Source organism: Phoenix dactylifera, unplaced genomic scaffold, assembly GCF_009389715.1.
Source record: "Phoenix dactylifera cultivar Barhee BC4 unplaced genomic scaffold, palm_55x_up_171113_PBpolish2nd_filt_p 000467F, whole genome shotgun sequence".
NCBI lineage: Eukaryota > Viridiplantae > Streptophyta > Magnoliopsida > Arecales > Arecaceae > Phoenix > Phoenix dactylifera.
This window is the reverse complement of record NW_024067891.1, coordinates 92,955-111,585: the sequence shown is the minus strand read 5'-3', so window position 1 is coordinate 111,585 and position 18,631 is coordinate 92,955. Positions and strand designations below refer to the sequence as shown.

Below are 18,631 nucleotides of genomic sequence, written 5' to 3'. Positions count from 1 at the left end.
ACTCAATTTCTTAATCATAGTTTTTCACCAATGTATATATGAAACACAATAAATCTTTTTAATATCAAGATAAGATCATATATTTAGAAATTTTTGTTTGCAACCAAAATCATCGAAAGACACATCATTTGGACCAATATTAGTACACTTTAAAGATAAGAAATGATATGTTTCGGATGCGTATCGGAGCAATCAACCAAGGCATCAAAATTTTAATTCTATTTTTCTTATATTAAGATTTTATTTAGAAATCATATGAGTTTAAGCTTTTATACAAAATCAGATTTTGAATTTCATAAAGATTTTCAATAGAGCCTTTCAAGGTCATAATTTGAGATATGTATCTTCCACATTATAGCTTATCTTAAATCATTACGATTGAAAACTTATATTTCAAACATATAAGAGCATATTCAGAATCTTTGTATTTAATGTGAGTTTTGGTATGAATTAGCACATTATATACCAAAGTTAAGCAAGTTGAAAGATAAAACAAACTCAATTCATTTTGCCTAAATAGAGATATCCTTCTCTTCTCCTTTTTACAAATTTATTTAACTTTCAGATTTTAACGATGATTGTGAACGACAAATCTGAAATTTCTTTTCAATAAAACCAAACACAAGATGTTATGTAGTATTTCAAACATTCAATCAAATTGTCCAAGTATGAGGCATTACAAAAATATTGAGAACCCATAATTCAAGACATCATGCCACATGCAAAATATATTATGTGTTAAGTCATGCATTAAAATAATAAGAAAAAAGAATGTCAAGGATCAAAATCAATTCTTTTCAAATAAACTCCCTCTATATAATTTTGCACTGATTTCATCATTAAAGTGTGTTTTCAAGTGATTAAAAATTTGACTTGATTCTTCTTATATACTTTCATTTACTTTGTTATTCATTTTTACTTTCTTATGCTCTATACTCTATTTGCTCCCTATCCGGTGGAGTTGGAAGGGGCACGAGGTACTACCACTAGCCTCCCTCTTGTGCCGTCCCTAATATGCCCTACACCGAATAGTTGGGTCAAATAGTGCCGGGTACTACCACTAGCCTCCCCATTGGCACCATCCCTATGATGAGCAATATAGAAAGGTTAAAATATTTACTTTAAACTCTTCCTCTATTTAAGTATAATTCATCACGGATTTTATCCTTCCAAAAGAATGCTCACACAAGTCTTACAAATGTGGTGAATATATTACGCTTGTTTTGCTTTTTCTTAAGATTGGAGTATTTGCCTTTACTTAGATTTTACTTTTCTTGAATAATATCCATTATCTCTCTTTTATCTCTCTTTCTTTTTGTTATTCTCAAGTAATTTTCTTGAAAGAGCAGAATAAAGAAATAATCAAATGTATCATATAGAGGTATATCATGCAAACACATTTTCATTATGCTCAAGAATTCATAGCTTCTCACAAGTCATTTTAAATCAAAATTCTAAGTATAAACTTGTGTAGTTCATGGTTATGACATAGGTAAAGATATATTTTAGTTTGGGCAAACCATGAAACAATTTCTAAAAGCACAAGTCAATCAATACATATATAGACATGATATCAAGAAATTAATAATTAAAGACTTTAATCATGCCATAGTAAGATTTAAGTTAATGACTTTGCTCAGCTAATTTATGAGAGAGGTATCTAAAATTACCGAATCATTCTGCATTCTTCAAGTCAAATACCTACTAGATTTCTTATGTGTAACCTTTTGGCTAAAGAAAGTTCTCTCTCTTGTTTGCATGTGAATGTTTATTGTACCTTTTATGGAGGTGTCATTCAAGTTGAAATCTCCCATTTTCTTGCTCAAGGATCCTGCAAACTCCTTTTCTTTCTTGAAAGAAAGTCATTAGTTTCTTCAAGATACAAAACATTCATCTACCATATTTTTAACTAGATGACTCAATACAAGATATGACACTAGTTGAATGTTGAGTCACTTTACTCAAGAGATTGCCTAAGTATAAGCAAGCACATATCACTTGAACTAAAGAGATAGTTTCATTAACCAAGATGGTTCAAGGACAAGCATGTGAGGCAATATGAAGATTTATCAAGGTCAAACCAATTTCTTATTTTCAAAATCAATTTAGTTTAGATTTTATTTGCTTAAGATAATTATCAATAAGACACGCTAGCTAAGTTTTAATCAACTTATCTTAAACAGTTGTTTCTATCAAAATTCAGATTATGATTTATTTGTTATCAATAAATTATGATTCATTAGAGTTAGATTAAAATCTTGCTTATAATGAGCATACAATCTGGTCTACTAGCTGTATGATAAAATAAGTATTCTATCATGCTTCAATACAGCTTTAAAAACAATAGATCTACCTTGCTCATTCTTTTCAAATTCTACAAGATGAGGTCATAGAATACCTTCTTCATGCCAATCTTCTATAAGAGTTTTCTTGTGGACTAACTTTGGTCAATGAAGATCCTCTTTCTTGTTTCTCTTAATTTGGAGTTTGAGAGAAGATGTTAATTCATTCATCATACATTTTTCAAACTCACCTTGCATGAGCTTAGTAAAATCTTCATATAAATCCTCGTTTGTAGAACCAAAAAGTGATATCATCAATGTATACTTTGAGCAAATAAGATATCACAAATTCTTCTTTTTGATGCATAGATTTATCACTATTACTTTCTATCAAAAAGTTACTCAAGCTTTTATATCATGCTTTTGATGCTTGTTCCAAATCATATATTGCTTTATCATATTTGTAATGAGTGTTTTCAAATATGGTGGTTATTTAACATATATCTTCTTTAATAAAATAAGCACCTAGGAGTGCATTCTACACATTCATTTGATAGAATATAAAGCTCATAAAGCAAGCAAATGATAATGGTGATCTTTACTTCTAATCATGCAAGAATTTCATCAAGATCTATTTCATCTTTTCTTAATTTAGTCTTTTAGTAATCATCAATTTTACTTCATTAAGTGTATTTCTGAAAAACTCAATTTGGTTCTAATTATTAACAAGTTTTTAGATTGTTATATGTAAAAGATTAACCATATACATATATAATTTAATTTTAGTATCTTGATAATAAATCATTAGTCTCATAAAGAATAAAATGAGTTGATATTTCTACAATTCGAATCTTTTCATTGAATGTTCTATATGCATTGCTTGATGAATGATATCCAAAGATAGAAATATCTTTATCAGATTTGGCATTATTTTCAAAAGAACATATCAAGCATAACGTGTATGACTGAAAAATATGAAAGATATGCAATGGTTCATTTTCCATTTTTCAGAAGATCAAAAGGAGTTTTCATAAAAAAAATAGATCTAATAGAAATCATATGTATGACAAGCAGTGATGATAGCTTTTAAAAATTATTTAAGTAGATGACTATCATACACAATTGTCTTTTTCATTTCTTCAAGAATTCTATTAACCCTATTTTACTTAAGGTGTCCTTGGTGCTGAAATAATTAATTTCTGTATAAACTTTATCAGGATTTTGGTTTTCAACACTGTGTCATGATACCTTCACAGTTTGGAAACCTTTATCATTTGAAACACTTTTACAAGATTTAGCAAATACAGAAAATATTTCAATTTTATTTGCCAAGAACAAATCCAATGTAAGCTTTTGAAAACTTAGTGATGGAAACAACATCTTTAGATTTAGAAATTGATTCTTGTTTGTTTCCTTAGTTAACATGCATAGCAAACTTTGACCTTTCAGAAGATAATCTAAGTAAGGCAATGGCAAGGTCTTTTGAGATTAAGTACATACTAGCATGAGTTGATTTTATATGCCAAAGATGGTTTCTTTAATCTTGGTATTCATAGTGCATATATTCAAAAGCATACCAAGTACACATTATCATATCTATGATCAATAAACAATAATGCCATGGATAAAAACTCTCAATCAAGCATATAGAGAATTCATAGAGTTATTCTTAATAAATTGATTAATCATTTAGCAACTTATCCAATAGTGAGTAAAGCATACTATAAAATGAAGTGATTTGATTATATTTCCAAAAGTATTTTTTATATCACAAAATTGATCAATACTTGCAATTCAGATTTTAATCAAATACTAAAGCAAAATAATGATGAGATGCAAGGATTACTGATTTCATTATTATTATTTTTTTATTTAAAATTACTTTTCATAAGTATATTTTAAGTTTCATTTTTAACGTGTGTCTAGAGCACCCATTTGTATGAAAGTTCTATTTGTTCCATGGGTATCTTGGTACACCTATGTCTACATCCTCATAATTTCATTTTGGGTACCCAAGCTTGCTTGGGTCCTTGAGAGTTAGGACATATGGTTCCTTTTGGAACCCAAATCTGTTTAATAGTAATAACTTTACCATTTGATTTAATTGTGTTAGAACGATGGAAAAAGTTGTTATGCCCATTCTTTTCATGTTTGAAATAAGTTATCTTATTTAATGGTTTGCTTGATGCATTGATAACCTTTTTCTCTAGAGATTTATTGTTAAGTAAAGGAGTCAAGCCAAGTTTTGATTTATCATAAGCAACATATTGGCTTTCAAACATCAATTTTAATCGTTCTGAACTTACAGTGAATTTGTTAATAAGAGATTTTGATTGGTTAATTTCTTCACTTAAGTTTTGATTTTCTTTAATTAAATTCTGATTTTTCTGAATCAATTGTTCTGAATTTAACCTTAAGCTTTCATTTTCAGAATTCAGTTTGTCATATATTTTAGCAATAGAATTTCTTTCTTTTGAGATTTCCAGATTTAGCTTTTTAAGATTTTTATTTTTGATAGCTAATTTTCTACATTCATCATACAATCATGAAGAGCATTTAATAGTTCATCATAAGAATATTCTTCATAAAATTTATTTGGTGTAAAATTAGATTCAGATTCTACTTTATCTTCTAATGCCATAAAACATAAGTTAGTTACCTCTTGTAGTTCATTGTTGCTTCTAGCTTTCAATTTTTTGCTTGACTCTTCCTTGGTCAAGGCTTTCTTGCTTTTTATCTCTTTCTTCCTTTCTTCTTGCTTCCTCTTCTTCTTTGTCTTTAGGAAGCTTTTGAATCTTTCGGTGTTCGGAAATGGATCCTTGTTTCCATCACCGTACTCTTTATTTTTTGAACTAATCTGCCTCTGAGTCGACTCGGGCCTTGTTGGAGTCGACTCGGCTATTGTGGAGGATTCTGCAATCTCATTGTTAGTACGCAATTGAAGCACATGTGAGCTAATTTGAGATTTGTCATAAATAATTGTTAAAGTATCCCAGATTTCTTTAGCAGATAAGCATGCAGAAATCTTATGAAATATGGATTCATGGATAGCACAATATAGAAAGTTCATAGCATTAGCATTCAATTGTGCTAAGTCTTTTTCATTGACATTTTGAGAAAGTGTGTGAGGTCCATTTATAATAATATTCCACATTTTATAGTTTTGTGATTGAACAAAAATTTTCATTCTAGCTTTCCATTGAATATAGTAAGTTCCATCAAACAGTGGAGGTCTGTTTATGGAAAGTCCCTCGGCAAATAATATGTTATGTGGGGTTGTCATAATCTTTAGCTCTAGTCGGTTAAGACTATAATCAATAGAAGAGCACCTGCTCTGATACCACTTGTTGCCCAGTGGATACAACCCAAGAGGGGGGGTGAATTGGGTCTTTTAAAACTTTTAGGCTACTTCTAACACTTTTCAATTAATTATGCTAAGTTGTATAGATGCACAGTGGAATTTAAACTTAGCAACAGTTTGATTTATTGAGTGAGACTTGATTAAGTAAATTGAATATGCTTGCAACTAAAGGATGCGCGGATAAGAGTTAAGCAAGCAATTTATCTAAGTAAGTAAGTGAGCAAGTTAGACAATCACAAACACAACAAACATATAGTGGTTCAGTGCACCCCAGCACCTACATCCACTCCCCAAGACCTCTTGGGAATTTCACTATAATCCTCCAGATTACAGTCCGGTAGTTTTGCGAGTGCACTACCCAACTCGTTGTTTTACACCGGGCTAACAACGAACCCTACAATCCGGTAGTTTTTCGAGTGAACTACCCAACTCGTTGTTTTACCCCGGGCTAACAACGAACCCTACAATCCGGTAGTTTTTCGAGTGAACTACCCAACTCGTTGTTTTACCCCGGGCTAACAACGAACCCTACAATCCGGTAGTTTTTCGAGTGAACTACCCAACTCGTTGTTTTACCCCGGGCTAACAACGAACCCTACAATCCCCCAATTTTAACTTAGGCTTGGGACACCTATCCCTTGTTCCAAGTCCCTTGACTGAAACAAGCTCAATATTCAAACGTTTTACAAAAGATTTGAAAGCTCTTAAGAAGCAAATATAACAATGAGAAACAATAAAATCGGAAGAACCCTTTTTGCCGTTGGAAGCGTGGATGATGGTGGTTCTTCTGATGTGGATCACGTTGGCTTGAATGCGAGCTTTGATTGCCAAGTGGGAGTGAGTAGATGAGCTCGAAATCAGATGGGAAAGCTTGAATGCACTTGATTTCTCCTCTTGAAAGCTCTAACTCCCTTGAACCTCTTTTTCTTTCTTCTCTCTTGAATGATCTCGTGTTGGGTTGGTGAGAAGTTGTTGAGAAGCACTTAAGAGGTCCCTTTTATAGCCCAAAAAGCAAATATAGCCGTTAGACACAAAAAAGAGACGTTTGAAATTCAAATCAAACCTGAAAAAGTTGTTAGTCGCGTCCCAGGCGCTCCGGGGACGTCTCCGCGCTTTACGGGGACGTCTCCGCTTGTTTGCGCTTTTTGCATGGAGACGACTCCGCTTCTTCGGGGACGACTCCGCGCTCCGGGGACGTCTCCGCGCTTTACGGAGACATCTCCGCCGTTATATCTCCGAAAAACAAGTCTTCTGGAATTCTCTGAGAGAGTCGACTCCGCTTTTTCAGGGGACGTCTCCGCGCTTTACGGGGACGTCTCCGCCGTTATATCTCCGAAAAACAAGTCTTCTGGAATTCTCTGAGAGAGCCGTCTCCGCTATCTAGGGGACGACTCCGCTGGTCTGCTTTTTACTTGCGGGGACGACTCCGCAGGTACCGGGGACGTCTCCAGACGTGCCAGTTCTTCCTGTTTGTGCCAGAGACGTCTCGGAGACAACCCGGAGACGTCTCGGCTGTCCCTGAACTTTTTCTTTCATCTCAAAAATTCTTCAATAAGTTCTTAAAAATCATGGGAACTTGCCTAGACATTTCTTAACAATATTCTTAATTAACCAACTAAAATCCTCAAATAACTTGTTAAGATAAAGGGAATTATGCTCTAGTGTTTTGTATTCATCAAAATCCATTAGAGGGTCAACAAAATATTTTCAAGTATGGCAACTGTCAAAGCAAGGAATATAAAAGTGTAGTGTCCATCAAATCATATGACTTTCTCAGAGTACTAATACCTCCACCACAACAGAGCACCACCTGAGTTTTAGGTGCACTACTCAAGTCCACAAATGTTTTCTACACTTTATTAGAACCTGATCCATCAAATTTTCAGAATATCACTTGTTGTCTAAATTTGTCAAGAATGGTTCGCATATAAAGAAAGAGCTATCAATCCCAACTAAACAACCCGGGTACACAGAGGTCCAATACAATGGAGTCAAACCAGCCATTACCACATGTCACTAGGTTCAGTCCAACCAACCTTATTCATGCTTATTTTTATTTCATTTCATATATATATATATATATTTTTTTTTCAATACACATGACAACTACAGCTATCCAACCCCATTAGGCTCTTGTAAGGTCCATGTAGCGAGCTTTCAGTCAATGACCCCCGATCCAGTTGGCTCAAGACATTAGGTGAAACACCCCTTGGACTTAATTACTCGAACCAGACTACGCCACGAGGCCAGACTTGTCATCATAAGTATTTTTTTTTTTGAATAATAATTATGCAAGAAAAGAAATGGTAGACTGAACCATATATATATTTTTATTATATATGTGACTGCATCGTGACTATAGGTCAACCAAGGTCGGATCATAAGGCACCTAAGTAATCTAGTCGGGATATTCAACCTCTATCTTTATGTGAAAACCAAATCCTGAACCTTATGGTACGAACAAGGATACTCATACTTCTTTTATGGATAAGGCTAACAAAAATGCAGTTAACAAATATGAACTCCTGAGGCCTTCCTATTGTCATTAAGTACACGTGTGGGGATCTAATAATAGGTCTCTGATCAGTCATAGTATGCATGTGTTCCTTGCCTTAATAGTTGCACACACTTAATATGAAAATACATGTGCATTTGCTCAGAAAAGAAAGTAATAGAATAAATCAATTGCAAAAACAAGTTTTTTTTTGTTTTTTTTTTTTGATCAAAATATTGCCCTCCCCCCAACTTAAACATTGCATTGTCCTCAATGTAAAAAAAAATGCAAGAAAACTATATATGAGAGACAATAGAGAAAATAATAGAGAGAAGAAGAATACCTTGAGCTGTTGATTTCCAGAAAAGAAGACCTACAAAATAAGAAGAAAACTAGAAATAAAAGAAAAAATTTAATTCTAACTAATATACACGTACCTTGGCCGTCATGCTCAGTCATAAGAAGGCTCCTCCAAGGGAAAGGAGTCCTCTTCATCTGCAAAATTCTCAAGAAAAGGTTTTAATCTTTGTCCATTTACCTTAAAAATTGTGCCATCCTGTGGATTTTCAATTTCAACTGCCCCGTGTGGAAAAACAGTTTTTACAATGAAAGGACCTGTCCATCTTGATCGTAACTTTCCAGGAAACAGATGTAAGCGGGAGTCATAACAAAGAACTTTTTGTGCAGGTTCAAAAAATTTTCTTAGAATTGATTTATCATGCCTAATTTTCATTCGTTCTTTACAAAGTCTAGCATTGTCATACGCATCCCGACGAATTTCATTCAACTCACTTAATTGTAATTTTCGAGCTAAACCAGCATCGGACAATTCAAAGTTTAATTTTCTAATGGCCCAATATGATTTATGCTCTAATTCAACAGGTAGATGACATGCTTTTCCATAGACTAGCCGATACGGGGACATACCAAGAATAGTTTTATAAGCAGTACGGTAAGCCCACAATGCATCAAAAAGTTTTAAAGACCAGTCTTTGCGTGATGGATTCACCGTTTTCTCTAAAATTCGTTTAATCTCCCGATTGGCTAGCTCTACTTGGCCACTAGTCTGCGGGTGATAAGGAGTTGCAATTCTATGAGTGATACCATACTTTCGTAATAGGATCTCAAAAGGCTTATTACAGAAATGTTTTCTCCCATCACTAATTATAACCTTGGGCATCCCAAATCGTGAAAAAATATTTTCTTTTAGAAATTTCAAAACAGGTTTGTGATCATTAGTTCTACAGGCAACAGCTTCTACCCATTTTGACACATACTCAACACCAACTAAAATATACTCATATCCAAAAGACGGTGGGAATGGGCCTATGAAATCAATGCCCCACATGTCAAAAATTTCAATAGCAGTAATGGGCTGAAGAGGCATCATTTGCCTACGAGTTAGACTTCCAACACGTTGACATGGGTCACATGTCCTACAGAACTCGTGGGCATCTTTAAATAGTGTAGGCCAATAAAAACCACATTGCAACACCTTAGCTGCCATTTTTTTAGATGCAAAGTGTCCTCCACAAGCACTGGCATGACAAAAAGAGAGTATACTTTGTATCTCATGTTCCGGAATGCATCTTCTAAAGATTTGATCATTGCAATACTTGAACAAATAAGGAGCATCATAATAATAATTTCTTACTTCACGCAAGAAATTATTCTTATCATTCGATCCCCAATGCTCCGGCATCCGGTTAGTGACAAGAAAGTTTACAATATCAGCATACCATGGCATAGTAGAAAGTGCAAACAATTGCTCTTCAGGGAACGAGTCCTTGATGGGCAACTGTGGCACCGAATCATTAAAAACTAGCCGTGATAAATGGTCAGCAACCACATTCTCTACTCCCTTTTTATCTTTGATAGTGATGTCAAATTCTTGGAGTAAAAGAATCCATCGTATTAAGCGTGGTTTAGCCTCTTTCTTATCCAGTAAATATTTTAGCGCTGCATGATCCGTAAAGATAACAATTGGAGCACCAAGGATATAAGAGCGAAATTTGTCTAATGCAAATACTACTGCAAGCAATTCCTTTTCGGTGGTGGTGTAATTCATTTGAGCATCATTTAAAGTTTTGCTTGCATAGTAAATGACATATGGCTTATTATCCTTGCGTTGTCCTAGGACAGATCCTATCGCATAGTCACTAGCATCGCACATGATCTCAAAAGGTAATGACCAATCGGGTGGTCGCACGATGGGTGCAGTGCTAAGCATAGACTTCAACTTTTCGAATGCCTCTTGACAGGTTTCAGTCCAATTGAACGGTGTATCAAGGGATAGGAGGTTACATAATGGTCGGGCTATGACACTAAAGTCCTTGATGAACCTCCTATAAAATCCGGCATGACCCAAAAATGATCTAACATCTCTAACCGTCTTGGGTGCAGGTAGCTTGGCGATTAAGTCAATCTTAGCTCTATCAACTTCCATGCCCTTCGATGAAACAATATGTCCTAGGACAATTCCCTTTGGCACCATGAAGTGGCATTTCTCCCAATTCAGTATCAGATTCTTTTCCATGCATCGAGCTAAGACTGCTTGTAAATGTGACAGGCAATCATCAAATGAATCGCCAAAAACAGAGAAATCATCCATAAACACTTCTAAAAATTTCTCGTTTATTTCTTCAAAAATACTGAGCATGCATCTTTGGAATGTTGCAGGTGCATTACACAACCCGAATGGCATCCGACGGAAAGCGAATGTGCCAAAAGGACAAGTGAAGGTAGTCTTCTCTTGATCCTCAGATGAAATTTCGATTTGGTAGTACCCGGAATAGCCATCGAGAAAATAATAGAATTTGTGTCCTGCAACTCTTTCCAAAACTTGGTCTAGGAAGGGTAGGGGAAAGTGATCTTTCCTAGTGACCAAATTCAATTTTCGGTAGTCAACACACATGCGCCAACTCGTCGGAACACGAGTTGGAACTAGTTCATCCTGGTCATTTTTGACTACCGTCAGACCTGCTTTCTTGGGCACAACTTGAGTAGGACTCACCCACTTGCTATCGGAAATTGGGTAAATAATATCCACGTCAAGCAACTTGAGGACTTCTGTTTTAACCACATCTCTCATCGTAGGATTCAACCTACGCTGCATTTGCCTTGTGGTTTTGGCATTGTCCTCCAAATATATCCGGTGCGTGCAAATTAAAGGGCTAATCCCCTTCAAGTCGGCAATAGACCATCCTAAAGCTCCCTTATGATTCTTTAGAACACCAAGTAATTTTCTTTCTTGGGCATGATCCAGATCAGATGAGATGATTATAAGAAAAGTGTCCTCGGATCCAAGAAAGGCATACTTGAGTTCTTTCGGTAAAGGTTTCAACTCGAGCTTAGGTGCTTGTTCATGGGATGGTACTATCTTTGCTCTTTGAGATGGCAAATGTTCAAATTTCTCTATTCTCGGTGTCCACCCATTGACCATCATGACATCCGAGTTATCTAAAGTAGGTGGGACCGTATCATCAGTAGTACCTTCAGAACACCAATCTATCAAACCATTGTCGGCCGATTCAGTAAATGTTTCTTTTAACAGATATTCTTCCGCAATGGTTTCAACCCATTCAACTTCTTTACTTTCTTCATGTTCACTGGGTTGTTTGCCTATACTAAATACGTTCAGTTCCAAAGTCATATTGCCAAAAAAAAGCTTCATGACACCATTCCTACAATTGATCAATGCATTAGAAGTTGCAAGAAATGGGCGTCCTAAGATGACCGGAATCTGAGATGGTGAATTGGAAGCCGGATGTGTGTCCAGTACGATAAAGTCAACAGGAAAATAGAACTTGTCTACTTGGACCAACACATCTTCAATAATCCCTCTAGGGACCTTCACTGACCTGTCAGCTAATTATAAGGTCACAGTTGTTGGCTTCAACTCACCCAAACCGAGTTGCTCATATACCGTATATGGCAACAAATTCACACTCGCTCCTAAATCTAGCAATGCTCGCTCAATCCTAAAATTGCCAATGATGCACGAGATAGTTGGACAACCTGGATCCTTATATTTAGGAAGAATGTTATGCTGTAAAATTGCACTCACATTTTCAGCCAGAAATGCCTTCTTCTTGACATTTAAACGACGCTTGACAGTGCACAAATCTTTTAAAAATTTTGCATAGGAAGGCACTTGTTTGATTGCATCAAGAAGAGGTACATTGATTTTTACTTGCTTAAAAAGCTCAAGAATTTCAGAGTTTGGTTCAAGCTTTTGCAAGAGCTTTAATCTTTGTGGAAATGGTGCAGGAAAAGGACATTTGATTTTTTCAGTAGATGTTGGTGCTTCAGTTTCTTCGTTATCCTTTTCTTTTGTCTTTAAAGGGTCAGAATCAGGTATGGCTTGAGTTTGTTCTGGGACTGGTCGGTCAATAATCTTTCCACTTCGCAATGTTATTATACTCTTTGCTTGCTCTTTATGCGAAGTTGAAGATGATGCATTGCTACCGCCGTAGACTTGAGGGTTAGGTTGTGGTTGAGCTGGTAGCTTACCCTTCTCTTGAGCACTTAAAGCAGTGGTCAGCGTTGTCAGTTGATTTCTTAATTCATCATTGATTTTAGCTTGACCTTGCATGAAAGATTGTAAAGTTTCTTCGAGACTGGGTTTTTGAGGGGGTGCGTGTGCATAATGAGGGTGCGGAGGTGGAGGAGTTGGGTTATATACTTGTTGAGGTTGGTCATTCCTCCACCTGAAATTTGGATGGTTCTTCCATCCAGGGTTGTAAGTACCCGAAAAAGGATTATTGAAAGATTTTTGATAGGTATTCATAACATTGGCCTGATCGTGCAAGACTTCCTTGAATGTGGATATTGTGGGGCAATCAGTGATGAGATGGCCAGGCATCTCGCAAATCCTACAACACTCGCTGTTATGTTCTACGGTCTTGACGGGTTCAATCCTTCTAAGTTCAATTTTCTCTACCTTCCTAGTAAGGGCTGTCATTTTAGCTTAAATATCATCCTGAGTATTAAGGTTGTAAAGGCCCCCATGTGGAATGCCAGTAGGCTTAAACAAAGGTTTATTCACTCTATCTCCTGTATCCCATAATTGTGCAGTCTCTGCGAGAGAGTCTAAATAGTCCCATGCCTCATCGGGTTGCTTTTCCAGCAATAGACCATTGCACATAGTCTCTATAAATTGTTTCAACTATGGGGACAACCCTTCGTAAAAGAAACTAATGGTTCTCCATGTTTCAAACCCATGATGAGGACAAGAGAGAAGCAAATCTTTAAATCTCTCCCAGCATTCATAAAATGTTTCATGGTCTTTTTGTTGGAAATTACTAATGTGCCTTTTCAAAAAATTAGTCCTTTGTGCGGGAAAGAACTTTTGTAAGAATTCTCTTTGCATATCATGCCATGTTCCTAGCGATCTAGGTCTCAAGGAGTTCAGCCATGTTTTGGCTTTATCCTTTAAGGAAAAAGGAAACAAGGTCAATTTAAGGACATCTTCCGATACATTTGGCACTCTAAATGTGATACTAATTTCCTCAAAATTCTTAAGGTGAAGATAAGGGTTCTCGGATATTATCCCATGATACTTGGGCAGCAATTGAATTACTCCTGGTTTGATTTCAAAGTGTCCTACATTTTCAGAAATAATCATGCATGAAGGTTGACTAGTCCTAGTGGGATGTAAGTATTGTCGAAGTGTCATAACTGGGGGTCTACCTTCATCACCATGGTGACTTCCTACATCATCAGGAAAATTTGCCATCTCACAAGGTGTGAGATACTGCGAAGGAATTTCAAGGATGTGTCCTAAGGGATGATCTAAAGTTGTACGACTGAATCGACCAGTGTCGTCCCTATCCCAACCTAGCATACAAAATTTAATTAATTAATTTTTTTTAAATAAATATAAATATAAGTACCAACTAAAGATACCCTAAAACTATACCCTAAGACAAAAATCTATTAACAATCAAACATGCAACTAAACATTACACCTCAATTTCTAATATTTTTCTTAAATTTCTAGACAGCTCCTAACTGGTTTGAAGAGGGCACCTAAGCCTCCAATCCGGTCTAATGAACCGAGTTGACCAGGTAAGCTCCCAGGTAAGTGGAGGGGTCACGATGCGTTCGCAAAGGTCCCACTTAAAACCCACTTGCCTCGAACAGATGAACTGTCTCCCTTATAGAGACAAAGCTTGCCTAGACATCAACTAAGCCACAGAGCAAAATTGGTGCAACTTTCGGTGGTCTTCATCCTATTGAGCTCGAATGTCCTTAGGGGCCAACGTCTAGTTGATTTTAGTTAAGCTTAGGATATTTATGCAATGGGGTGATTTTTGGGCTAAGGACGACTGATGAAATCCCGATCTTATCTTTTTAAATGGGTTCAGCCCCTAGAGTATTTTATGCTGATGCCATATACTATATGCAACAATCAAGAGATTTTTTTTTTTTAATATTTTATGACATGACATTAAATTTCATTGAATAGGTGATCAAGCAAATTATTTATTTTTTTTTTAAATTTTCAATTAGCAACAAGGGTTAATGAGATATGATAACAATAAAATTCTGATCTAAAACAATTAAATGCAGAAAATTCAAAACAGACAGCAGCAAGTTTTCGTATTAATCTGATAGTCTTAAAAGTTTCAGAATATCAATCAGACCGTTCCGATGAAAGAAACACAGGTCCTCTACTTGACGACCAAATTTGAGTTCAATCCGACGGTTAATTTTTTTGATATCAAAGTTTGATGCAGACTGTGCAGGGAATAAAAAAACAGCAGTAAAGATTTTTTTTTCTTTTTCGAAACAAAAAGACTAACTACTAAAGTACTAATTAAATCTAAAAATTATACTAATAAATCAGCCGTTCCCCGGCAACGGCGCCAAAAACTTGATGCAAAAATAAAATTGTTCTCCCAAGTGCAGGAGAATCGTACAAGTAGTAAAATCTCGGGAGTCCGAGGTCGAATCCTCAGGGAACGAAATTTATAGATTATTAGCGTAATTTTCAGATTAATTAATTAAATAAATTTGTGGATTAAAATGATGTTTTGATTTTCAGAAATTAAATGCAGAGAATAATAAACACAATTCAATGAAATAAAAATGGTAGGGATCTGGAATCCCCCTTGATGATATTGCATCCAAGGAATAAACTCTATGGTTCTTGATTAAAGATTAAATATAGGATAGATCTAATCATTGTATATGTTTCATGAACATATGAACTCAATTTCTAAGCATTCATCGTGCTTTTTACGTCTATGACGAATCAAATACTAAAGCCATCCATATATCAATAATCATAATCCATTAAAGATCTATCTATGAGATAACTATGCATGGATCAAGAACATATCAATAAATATAAATCATTGAAAGCAAAAGTTTAGAATTTACTTCAAAGAGAAATACATCAAAGGTTCCTCCATCTCCCTTCCTAAGAAATCAGCCACTCATTTTAAAAAATGAGTCCCCCTTTCATTCTCCCCTTTTCCTTTCTTTCTTTTCTTTTCGGAAACAGGGGAGGCCCTCCTCTGTTTTTTTTTTTCTTTTTTTGGATGGCAGAGGCCCTCCTCTGTTTTTTTTCAATGGGAAAGAATGATAATCCCAACTTCCCAGCCGAGAGGGATATCAAGCTGGCCTTCGATCCACTCCTCACACGCGATGGAGATCAACGGATGGATGCTAATCCGGAAGAAGTGGATGGATGCGAACGGGAGATGATCGCTGATGCTGAGATCACGGGATGCCGGGATCTTCGGACGCGGACGTGGCGGATGGGTGCGAGGAGGATCGTTAGGAAGCACGGACGCGGGTGATGCCTCGCAGGATGCTGGAAACTCGGACGATTTGCTGGATGATCACCAAGCTGGAGATGAATCTTGGACTCAAGAGGCCTAGACGGATGGAGCTTGATCGTTGGAGCTGGGACGCGTGGACTGCGAGGAAGACGGAAGCCGCGGACGTGAACAGATGCTGAGATACGGGATGCTGGGAACTCGGCTGAACACGTGGACTCGGAATGGATTAGGAGAAGATTTGGAATCGTGTGACGGGCTCGGCTGAAGATGCTTGCAGATGGCTGCACTGGATGAGGTCGGGGCGCAGGGAGAAGCTGGGAATTCGGTTCCTATGAAGCTTGGGATGCGAACGGATGAACTCAGATTCGAAAGAAGCGGACGGAAGCTGGATCTTAGCTGGGATGAGGTGTGCGCTTGTGAGGAGCTCGGACGTGGACGGCTGGGCAGCGAGTTGCTCGCGGAGGCTTGAATCTGGGCTCTGTTCTGCAGCTGGGAAGAGATGATGCTTCGCGGGAGGGAGCTAACAGCGGAAGAATGTGGAGATGGAGCCGGCTTGCGGACGACTGGATCATCCAACGCTGAGATCACTGAAGCTGGGAGGCGCTGTGAACCAGGATGACATGGGGAGGAAGGAGATCCAAGAAGAGCTGCATGCGGACGTGTGAAGGAAGCTGAGAATCGCACGGACACGGGATGCTTGGGAGCTGGGACGCGTGGCTTTGGACTCATGGATGAGCGAAAGCGAGCTGATCACGGGAGAAGGCTGGGAGGTGCTGTGAACGTAGACCCGGATGCTTCGTTTTGGGAAGAAACAGAGGAAGAACAACTCGGCTGGGAGAGCTGTGGGTGCGGGAGATTGCATACGGAAGAATTGGAATGTTGGCACCTGGGCTTAAGATGCAGAAGAAGCTGGGATGCACGAGATGCTGGGAATTAATTGCAGTGAACTGTCTTGCTGAACTTAGACTCCTTCTAATGTGCAACTGGGGTCGAACCATGCGGTTGACTGGTCACCTACGGTGATGCATCTTTTGGACCCAATGCGCATTTTAACTTTGATTTACAATCACCTGCACCCAACAAAAATAAAATATTAATGCAGCACTGTTATCATTATTTGTTAGCAATAATGCTAATTTAAGTAATGTGTAGATCGCACTTTTGTGCTCTCATCACACCCCCCAACTAGCTTATTGCTAGTCTCTAGCAATTAACAAGCAATTGATAAAATGAGAGTACAAAAAGTGTTGGTTGGTCCTTTGATGTTTTATTAGAACTAATTGCATAAAATTAAGATAAGTACTCACTTTCGTAGGAATCACGATTGCACTTAGCACGTGCAACAAGCCGTTAAACCCCTAGGTTACCCTAGTGGACGAGTGTTGTCTCGTGAGGGTTTTCAGGGATGTTACCCACAAACATCATGAATTATATGACATGAGATTCTAATAAAAATAAACCCTAAGCTAATACACATGTAATTAATTGACAAATATTTTCAAGTATGGCAACTGTCAAAGCAAGGAATATAAAAGTGTAGTGTGCATCAAATCATATGACTTTCTCAGAGTACTAATACCTCCACCACAACAGAGCACCGCCTGAGTTTTAGGTGCACTACTCAAGTCCACAAATGTTTTCTACACTTTATTAGAACCTGATCCATCAAATTTTCAGAATATCACTTGTTGTCTAAATTTGTCAAGAATGGTTCGCATATAAAGAAAGAGCTATCAATCCCAACTAAACAACCCGGGTACACAGAGGTCCAATACAATGGAGTCAAACCAGCCATTACCACATGTCACTAGGTTCAGTCCAACCAACCTTATTCATGCTTATTTTTATTTCATTTCATATATATATATATATATATATTTCATTATTGCTAGAGACTAGCAATAAGCTAGTTGGGGGGTGTGATGAGAGCACAAAAATGTGACCTACATGTCACCTAAATTAGTATTATTGCTAACCGATAATGATAAATTCACCGGATTAATATTATATTTGGGTTTGACACAGATTTTCATAAATTAGAGATAAAATGCACATTGAGTACAAATTTGACTAAGGATCCCTTCCCAGATCCGACCCGGTTGAAGATCGGGTCGGGTCCGAGTCGGGTTCAGGTCCGAGTCGGGTCCAATTTTTTTAGGCTTATTGAGAAAGAATTTTGGGCAAATTTAATTTGGCCATATCATAACTATGAGGTGCTGGGTAACCCATGACTTGAAAGACTTGCAATAGACCTCCAGTCAGAACAAATGATCCGTGACGAACTGAGTCCGTCCGTTTACAAACCAAATTTCACATCACACTATTTGTTTTTTTTATCTATATGACTGAACTTGGTGTCTCCCAGCTCCCATATCAGGAGGGCCAAAGATCGCACAATGCCTAGCCATCCCGTCTGCCCACGCGCATCTCCTCCTTCATTCCGTGATCGATCTCGCGCTCGCAGCTCTTCCGTGATCAACGCCACAACTCCTCCGCCTCAGCCCGCGCCTCCTTCAGCCCGTGATCCGGCGATCCCGCACCACGCCCCCCTCTTCCAGAACCGAGAGTCCCAGCATCACGCATCCGTGAATGGCATCTCCGGTGATCCCGCAATGTCCCGGCTTCATTCCATGGCAGCCTCCGTGTCCGGACATCCCGCAACCAGCCGAGAAATGCGCGGCATTCAACTGTTAGATGTATGCCC

The 18,631-nt window shown here is 37.4% G+C and overlaps 1 pseudogene; it reads left to right on the top strand.

The window, feature by feature from the left end:
- Positions 1 to 13,353: 13,353 nt before the first annotated feature.
- Positions 13,354 to 13,451, top strand: LOC120106119 (annotated as a pseudogene).
- Positions 13,452 to 18,631: the final 5,180 nt, after the last annotated feature.